Raw genomic sequence first — 10179 nt, 5'->3', positions numbered from 1 at the left:
ACATATATTAAGCTAATATCTATTCTGAGCATGTGTCAGCAGAAATGTGAGGTTCTATCCTTTTGTAAGTAATTTCTCGATATAAAGCCACTGTCAATGTGTTCTAACCATGTGAAATATCAAATTCTATTTTTTATGATTAAGGTTATGTTTACTATTCATTTATTATTTCATTCTATTGTTTAGTTTATCTATGAATTTTTAGTTGCATTAATATGCTAACTCACATTCTACATAATCATTTGTATTTTGAGCAAATATATGTGTGTGTGTGATGAAACTGACACCAGCTTCCCTAGCAGTGAAGTACAGATACTGTTAATGTAGCAGAATAATATATATACATATATGATCGCATGAGGTTGTACTCTCGTGACCTACTCTATGAATAAATACCGTGCCAGAAGCTTCACTAAGAGAGAGAGATATATATAGTTATTGAAAGGTATAGTTGTTGTTGTTTGTCATTTAATACTGTTACAGATATTGAAAGGTATTGTTTGGATAATGTGATTGCTGTATTATTTTTAGGAATTGGGTTTTTTCCTTCTTGTTTTTTTTTTTTTTACCTGATTCCATTATTATTGATTTATTAATATTTATGATAAATTGTTTATTAATATTGATGTGAAGTCCTGGCCAGTGTTGTTATTGTGAATAAGTTGTGTTTTTGTTCTTGAACCCTGATTGTAACAGTGTGTTCATTTTAGATCACTACATTGGTGCTTGAACAAAGACCTTTTTCATAAAGGTTGAATTGTGACTTTGGATATTTTTGTTTCTCAATTTGGTATCGAGTGATTAATTCACCAATAATTTAAGTTCAGTTAAATATAAGTTAACTTGTGTTTGAAAATAACTGTTACTATGGGAGTTTAGTGAGTCTGATGTGGAAAGCTTGATGCAGTCTGTGTCAGTATTGACAGAACAGGTAGAAATGCTAACACACATTATGACTGATCTACTAGCGAGAGAATCAAAGTCTCCATCCCCGCACCACAAACGTCCAGAGTCCATTCTACCTACATACCTGTGGAAAATTCATTGATTTATGTCATTGCAGTCAATCCACCACCCCTGCCTATTGAGAAGTTCGGCGGTAAGTCTGATTCTAATGTCTTGGAGTTTCTTAAATGTTTAGAAAGACATTTTTATATGTATCAAATATCTGAAAATAAATGGGTTGAAAGTATGGCTATTTGTTTGAGGGGAGAGCCACTAGAATGGTGGAATGGTTTTGGATCAAAAATGGCTTTCAAACACTGAGGAAAATTCAAAGAAACATTGATTAATTTGTACCTAGTGATGTTAGATAATATTGAATTGGCTAAGGAACTCTTTAGTAAAAAGTACCACGTTATTGCGGGGGAATCAGTTGATATGTTTATTTGGAAAACTGAAAAGTTGCTATACTTCTAATCAAATAGGGCACTTATCTATGCATAGTCACAATAAAGTAAAATACGTAAATAGGGAACAACGAAATGAAGGACATTGATCAGGAAACGAGAGCAAGAATCAAAAAAGCAGATTTTGAGTCCCATGAAAGTAAAACTCTCCATTAACTATTTAAAAACTAAAATGGATCTGTCACACCTAACCTGTTTAATGGTGTGAAAGTAGTAGGTCGTATAGATATTGGATTGGATTATTTAGTATTAAATGAAAATATATGGCAATAAATTAAGAGAAATGATCCAACACTTGAACTAAAAACTTGGAGTAAGGGTAACATGGGCAAATGGAATGACGAACTGTCAACCATTAGTATATTTTGAAGCAAACCTATTAGTAACAAACACCACTGTGAACCAATGTTTTTTTTGTCGTCAAATATATGGCTGTATCTTGTCTTATTGGATTAGACTTCATTCAGCAAAACAAGCAACCATTAACTTCTTCAAAAATGTTCTTGCATTAAATGTGCCATCTGTTAGGCATGACTTTGAGAATGAAAATATATTGAATGAAGTACAATGTTCACATTTAAAGAGTAAAGACTGTGAACAATTAAAGCAGCTTGGGTTGAAATATGCCAATATTTTAGCAATAAACCTGACCTCACAGATTTGTTTGAACATAGTATTGTAACTACGACCAAAAAGCCAGTGTTTAGTAAACCTTATCGTTATTCTCCCACTAAATTACAAGTGCTACATGATCAAGTGGATGAAATCCTTCGTGATGAGTTAATTGAACTCTCCACTTCTTCTTGGGCGTCTCCAGTAATTATTGTCAAAAAAAAAGACTAATGATTGTAGGTTCTGTGTTGACTACAGGAAGTTAAAACAAGTCTCAGAATCTGACTGCTATCCATTGGCTCATATATGTAATATTTTGAATGTTTTGTCAGGGGCAACCTTGTATCAGTTCATCAGACTTATCCACTATAAATTGGCAAATACCTCTTAAGATGGGCATTAACTTCATAACTGATAACGGACTTTATCAATTTAAAGTGATGCCTTTTGGTCTTAAAAATGCACCTGCCACCTTCCAAAGACTTATGAATAAGGCTTTAGCAGGAGCAACTCAATGTTCCCAGACTTATACTGACAATATTATAGTGTTTTCACCCACATTTGAACAACACTTGAAAGACCTTGACTTCGTTTTCTACAAGCTATGTACAGCTAATCTTACTTTACAAGTTCTAAAAGCACATTTTGCCAACCAGAATTCTCAATTTAGGACTTAAACTCTCTTCTGACAGACAAAGTGAAAGCTGTTGTAGAATTTCCAGCTCCAAACAACTGCAAAGATTTAAGCACATTCTTGGGTATATGTGCCTGGTACAATCAATTCATTCCAAACATTGCTACAATTTCTGAACCTTTATATCTGTTATAAAGAAAGTGTTTCAGGTCAAAATGGATCCCCCAGTGTGAGGATGCATTCAAGAAATTAAAGCAGGCTATATTAATCCCCGGTCTTGTACTATTTTTTGCATACTAACGCTTTAAACGTTAGATTAGGAGCAGTTCTGTATCAGAAAGGTGTCATAGCATATGACAGTATAACACTAAACTCTGCAGAAAGAAACTATACTATTAAAGAGTTAGAATATCTAGCCATAGTATGGGCCTATAAAAAAATTAAGATATACCTAGATGGAGATGAATTTACAATTATAACTGACCACACTGCCTTCATATGGTTACAGACAGCTCCAAAGTTAACTGGTGGACTGGTGCATTTGTCACTAAAATAACAAGCTTTGACATTTGAAATATTGCACAGAAAAGGAAAAATAAAACCAGTTCCCCGATGCCCTATCTAGACATCCTATTGACCCTCATCCATCTCCCAGGAGAAACTCCAGATTTGGACATCTGTAAGCTAGCACCTAAAGTTTTTACCATTTTCAATGTTAACACTAGAAAATAATTGGCTACTGAACAAGCTAAAGATGATGAATATAAGCATATATATTCTTATTTTAAAAACTGGTTCATTGTCAAAGCCAGATTAAAATATACTTCTCATGAAATATTGGGAAACTAAAACAGTTACAAATAATAAAGAAACGTGGCTTTGATTTAATATTAATTCTTTACAATAAAAAGTCTAGACGACTTACAAGACAAAATCATTAGGTAAAATTGAGAGTTTTCATTCAAAGCAATCAACTCTTTTAATAATTTGAGTACCGCAAGTAAAACAAAAGAAATGTATTTACCATGACATTAAAATCTATTGAATACTCTTTACAGTGGTACTAAATACAATATATGTAGGGGGTTATTTAAGTTTGTTAGAAACAAATGGATTTACACTACCCCTTTTATACACATCTTGCGCGATGTAAGACTTTTAGGAGTAGTAAGGGTAAACGGCTGTACAGGCTAACTGAAAAACAACTAGAAATTGGTTCGGTACAGAATAAGGTACAAAAATCATTGTGGTATAAAATCCTTTGTGAGTGTGAGGAGGAGGAGTCGGATTTCCGTCCATGGCTGATATATAGGGCTAAGCTAGCGCATGACTCAATCTGAAAATGATTTACCAGAATGAAAACAAGAATTTTAGTAAAACTTTCAAATATTATTACTATATTATGGATATATACCATATGAAAATAGAATGTGTGGTACTGGCATACCACGATACCATTAAAAATCCAGAATTAGCGCAGGAGTAAACCAGATTTTTACTACCTCTTCTTTTTTTACTTTCCTCAACAGAAAAACTAAAGGGGCACTTTCTTAGTTTAAAAAAGTCTATTGTGTTATATCTACTGTTCGTTAAACCAGTTTATTGCAAGTCATATATATATGAGCAAGAAGTTAAGTTTAGAAAAAATGCATTATATTTATATATGAATAAGTTTTATTAGTCAGTACTTAGCTTCTCTTCATCAGCATTATGTGGGTGAGTTCTATTTTCTATGATCTGTTTCCAAGTTTTCTGTCTGTGCTAAATAGTTCAAGTCTGCCTTATTTTCCTCATACTTGTTTCTAGTTCCTGTGTCTTCTAATTAGAGACCAGGGGTAAAACTCCTACTTCGTGTATAAAACAATTTTTTTGGTCGTGGTATTTTGTATTTAAATGGAAAAGGTTTATAAAATGTAAGAGCGATACAGTGCATTTAAAGTAACAGTTGAGTGACCTGCCTAGACTTCTTACACATGAGGTTAGGTATAGAGTACTTAACGAATCTGATGGCCGTGCGGGGCATCTCCATGACTACGAGGTTAAACTTATTCCACAACACGTTATATCAACCAAACACTTCTAGTACAAAAGACACCTTCAGCCGAATGGTCTGATCAAATGTGACAAGCCGATCGACTTATCTAATCAGAGAAATCTGATCTAGCAACGCTTTCAAAACCTAGGTATCGGGGGTAAGTATGAAAACTCAACAGGGTGATGGTACGTACTCTAAGTGTCTATAAACAAATGAAGGAATTACACAGACAAAACCTTAACACATAAACACTGCTGTCTAAGATGGGGCTTGATTGACAATTCCATTCCACAAATACCTTTCCCTTTTCCAATGCGTAGTATTATATACACCCACCCCTACCATACGCATATGGTGACGTTGTCGGTATTTCCCTATTCCTAATTTTACTTTTGCCTAGTTTAACGATCGTTAAAAGCTTCCCACGCACCCACACACGTCACTCTTTTCTATTTGAAAAGCTCTGTAAATTTATGGGAAGTTCCATGTTAGTTCTATACTTTAGGGAAACCTAATATAATCTGTTCTTTGTTTTCATGTTTCCATTTAGGCTTAACATTTCCTTTTAAGTAAACTAGGTTCGTAAAATTTGCTATAGGTCGAGTACCTAGATCTTGTGTATATAACTGAAATCATTACAAAATTGCAATACGTCGTAGCTATTTTGTACTTAAGAGAGTTCTAAATGATTCCTCGTGACATAGAAGGATATAAGGAAGCTAGTGTTAATTTTGAATTGTGGGTAGTTATACAGAAAGGGGAAGTTTTCAAAAAAAGGTCTAAGCTCTAGAAAATGGGTGGTCGCATCCTTATTATAAAGATTGACTAGAATATTCTAGAAAGAAAGATGATTGAATTAGACTTATTTAGGAAACCGTTACTGTGTTATATTATCTATACCTTCTCCAAGCTGAGTAACTGAGCAGAGAAACTGAAACAGCGTAGATTGAGAATAAAAAGCTAAATCTGGTAAATGTGACTGTGCACTGAGACTGGAGCCAACGAAAATAAACATGAAGTTAAGTCAAAGAAAACAATGACTCAGGTTAATGTAGAGAGAAGTAGAGAACAGTGATTCAGTGACTATTATTCGGAAATACGAACAAAATGCAATTAAAATAAAAAGAGTATCCAGAAGAAATTAAAAAAGCTTACTATTATAACTACAACTACGCTTTATAATTTTATGTAAAGCAAAGTTCCTTGAAAAAAAGAAGCACCTAGTGGCTAGCATTGGAATACTGAATGAAGAAATTATATAGATGTATGGTAAATGTGTCTTGGATAACACTGTAGGTAACTTTAGTAAGTTTAACATTTCTAGAAAGGTAAATATTGTTCAGGCGAAATAGTTCTATTATATACATGTATGGTAAAAATGTGTCTTGGATAACACTGTAGGTAACTTTTATTAAGTTTAACATTTCTAGAAAGGTAAATATTGTTCAGGCGAAATAGTTTTAATTTGTCACAAATCAGAAGCTTGTTTTTTCTCCTCCTACGAACACACACTTTATTCACTATTCTTACCTTCACACATTTTATTTACTATTATGTAACATTCCTACCTGCACACACTTTATTCATTGTTCTCACCTGCATTAGTTCACCATTCTACTTTGACATACAGGATTTTTTCTTTTCACTTCCTGGTTCAATTGGGAGGACATACCCACCTGTAATAATCGTGTGAAAAGCTTTCTTAGGTCTCTGTATTACTTTTATGATATTAATATGTGAACAGTGTTCAACATTTTGATGCTGAATTACTTGCAGCTGACAAGTATGGGTTAAATAACATATTTGAACTACACCCTTTTGACTCTAATTGGCTCTACTGTCAGGCTCTGTTTGCTAATTTTACACAGTCCTCCCCAACAACGTCGTGTGACCATTGAAAACCTGTAAAGTGACTCCGACATTGTAAGTTTAGAAGAGCCTAGCGTCTGAGATACGTTATTATTGCACATGTTACTGTTTAGTTTTAGAGACGAGTAGTTCATTGTTGGTTTTGGACTATTTGTACAATTTACGTAAAAATAATCGTGTTATTATTGTTCGATAACCTTATCTCTGGTGTATTTAGTTTCACCAGTTAGTATTCCTTGAAAAATCATACCTGAACCAGATTTCTTTGCATACAATAACTTCAATGTTATCTTAATATCTTTCCTCATACAAAAGCCCCCAGTGGCTCAGCGTTGAGTCTGAAAGCTTATAACGCTAAAAACCGGGTTTCGATACCCGTATTGGGCACAGCACAGACAGTCAATTGTGAGCTTTGTGCTTGATAACAAGCAAACAAACTCAGACAAAAAGCTGATGAAGGCGCTTAGAAAGTTAAAAATAGAGCTATATTTTCACAAAACAGCTAAATCCTAAAACATTTTCATTATAAAAGGCTTCAAAGACATTATTACATAACTATGGGTGTGAAGACCTTAGTTTCCACCTTAACGTCTGTGTATATGATTGGAAATATAAACTTTTTCTATTGTTATTCCACACTTTTATTTATTTAATATATTGAAATATGTAACTTTAGATATATATTTTTGTTACTAACGTTGTCTTTGTCAATATGAAGGGTTAACCCTTATATTTGTGTTTGTATTGTCCTGTTTATTAGCTGCCTAATGATATCATAGTGGATAAAACGGATTAGGAAGCACGTGCATATATTTTCATTATTGTAACTTTATAGTAAAGACGTTTTAGTTATAATATAGTTATAATAATTATAACTATAATATAGTTATAATAATTATAACTATAATATAGTTATAATTTAGTTATAATATAAATAACAAGTAAATCTTATTTCTCTAGTGCAAACTTTTGGGCAGTTATGGCGTTTGTAAGTTAGGCTAATATCACGGATTAAATCCGCGGTAGAACTTTGCATTTCAGAGCTAGAGAACCAGGTTTGCAATATGACAACGTATTCCCCACACTTTAAACGGTGAGTATGTTATAACAGTAATATTCAACTCTTAAGGTAGATGGGAGTGGTAAAGTACTGATGACTGACTTGCCTTCCTTCTCGTCAATAGTTCAAAATTAAGGACAGTGGCATTTAACCTTAGTAACGTTGCCATCAATACAAATGGAAGCCAAGCCAAATACTCTTTGGTATATATAAGCTAGCTAACCATATTGACTTATAATGTAATGTTTTAAAGACTGAGTGAAAAGAAGAGCACTAAAAGAAATGTTTTGCCAGCCAACTTAGGATCACCAAAGTTACAGCCAAGATAGTAATTATAGAGTATTATGTGGCTGCATGTAGTAACTGAATGGTGACTAGCACAGAGCAAGTTCCTGTTAAAGACCAAGTAATCTGAATATATATTCTAGAAAACGAAAGTTCAACTAGGAACTTTGAAACTTACCTTACTATGCTTGACACTCGGAGACAACTAGGGTCACGAACCCCTAAAATGCCTAAAAATAATGTGTATGCGCCTACTGATCTATCTAGACTTGTTGAAACTAGAGACTCAAGGTATCCATTCTGATGGACTGCCATCTAAAGGAAAGAATGCAGATTTAAAATAATCAGTTACAGACTAATAACCGAGAAAACCTTCCCCTGTAACACACAGAAAGAAGCAATGATCTCCAAGCTTAACTTTAACCACAAAACATTGAGATTCTTTCATTGGATGGCAGAATGTTGTTATCTTTAATCCATGTTATTTATTGTGATCAACTTTCAGTTGATGAGTTGGGACACCAAATCATTACGTTGAAATATGAACATTCCATGCATAAAAGACACCCATGTCACATATTTGCCCCTCTTTTAGCCATCTTATTATAGCCTATAGTTCTAACATACCACCCCAGAGCTTTATAATAGACTAATGGACTACATTAGTCCACATCAGATTCAATACATGCCTAAAGTAGCTTCGGCTTCCAGAACTTTAGCCTTACCACAAACTTTGAGTGAATCTCATATAACTCCACATGGAACATTAGAACTATTACCACATGAGTAAAAAAAAATAACCAACAACAAACAATAATTCATGTGTCCTTCATCAGCTCTTACAGAGAAACTGATGGAAGACAGGGAAAAGTGAACTACAGGAACGTTGGTGATTTTTTTTTAATTTCATGGAAAACTACACAAGGGCTATCCACACATAATCATCCCTAATGTTGAACTGATAGGCTAGAAGGAAGGAAGCTAGCCAATAGGATCCACTTATCTAATCGAATAGTGAGATTTGACCATCACTTACAGCACATCCATGACCCAAGAGTACAGAGCATGTTTTGCAGCAACTGGTCCTGAACAATGGACCCTCTAGTTCACAGTCCAGTCACATTTAGCACTAGGCCACACTCAGGTCACTGTCATTGTAGAAATTGCAAAATATTGCCTAGTAATTCTAAATGTCCTAAAAATAAAGCCTCTCAACATTACATCAGCTATTTTTAGGGGGACAGCTAAGGCTCATTTAAGAAATAATTCAGTTGATTCATAAGTGGAATGGACGGACCAAGTCAGCAACTCATTGTGCTTTTACTTAAGTTTACCCATGATGCATTGACTAATTATTTCAGTTGTAAGGAAATTATTGCACTTTAATTTGGAATATTAACAAAACATTGACTGTTAGGAAAGCAAACAGCTTTATATATTGAATTTACTTCATATAGGGAACATAGAGAAGCTAGTAACCAATATGCATATAATAAAAAGCTCCATTAAAAGGCATATATGTAAATGAAGCCTCCAAAGCAAGACTCCACCATGTTTGGTTCAGGAACTGACACCGTTTCCTAAATGTCTTTTACAACCAGAAAGAAAGCAATGACTGTGATTGAGACTGACAAGGAAAGGTAGAAGCCAAAAGGTGTTCTCATTGACGTGTCAATTTATTATTTATTATCATTTATCCAAATGTACAGGTTGTACATCTACATCAAACAAAATCATTAGTAGTCATCTAAGAGACAAGATGTAGGAAATCTGAGCTCAAATCTTCTTTTAAGAACAATTAACCATCTCACGAGAGCTGTATGACAGGAGACGTGGAGGTTTTACAGCTGATCAGTGTCATTGGTTACATAACTTGCCAGAGGCGTAGCAAGAGGGGGGAGGGGGCCAGTAGCTCCCGGGCGCAGGTGTGAAGGGGCGCAAAATTTCCTCTGATCTATAATGCCTATTAATTAATAATTATGCCCTCCCCTAGGATATAGCGCAACTGCCCTACTTTAAGTAAATACGACACAGTGTTACGTTATTTGTGTGTATTACGCTTGCAGTTTTAACTTTTAAAAGCCGCCCACTGAAATACAGTGAGACCGAATTGACGTACAGAAGTAAATTACACTATTCCATTGTTCATCTGTAGATCAAATACAAGTCCTAGTGTACAATGTACAGGTAAGTGTATGTTCAACAAAAAGAAAATACGAGATTGATGTAACATATTGTTACGTCTCCGTTTGTTAATTGATTTCCCGTAAATTCG

The sequence above is a fragment of the Limulus polyphemus genome, unplaced genomic scaffold, assembly GCF_000517525.1.
Source record: "Limulus polyphemus unplaced genomic scaffold, Limulus_polyphemus-2.1.2 Scaffold615, whole genome shotgun sequence".
NCBI lineage: Eukaryota > Metazoa > Arthropoda > Merostomata > Xiphosura > Limulidae > Limulus > Limulus polyphemus.
This window is presented reverse-complemented; position numbering follows the sequence as displayed.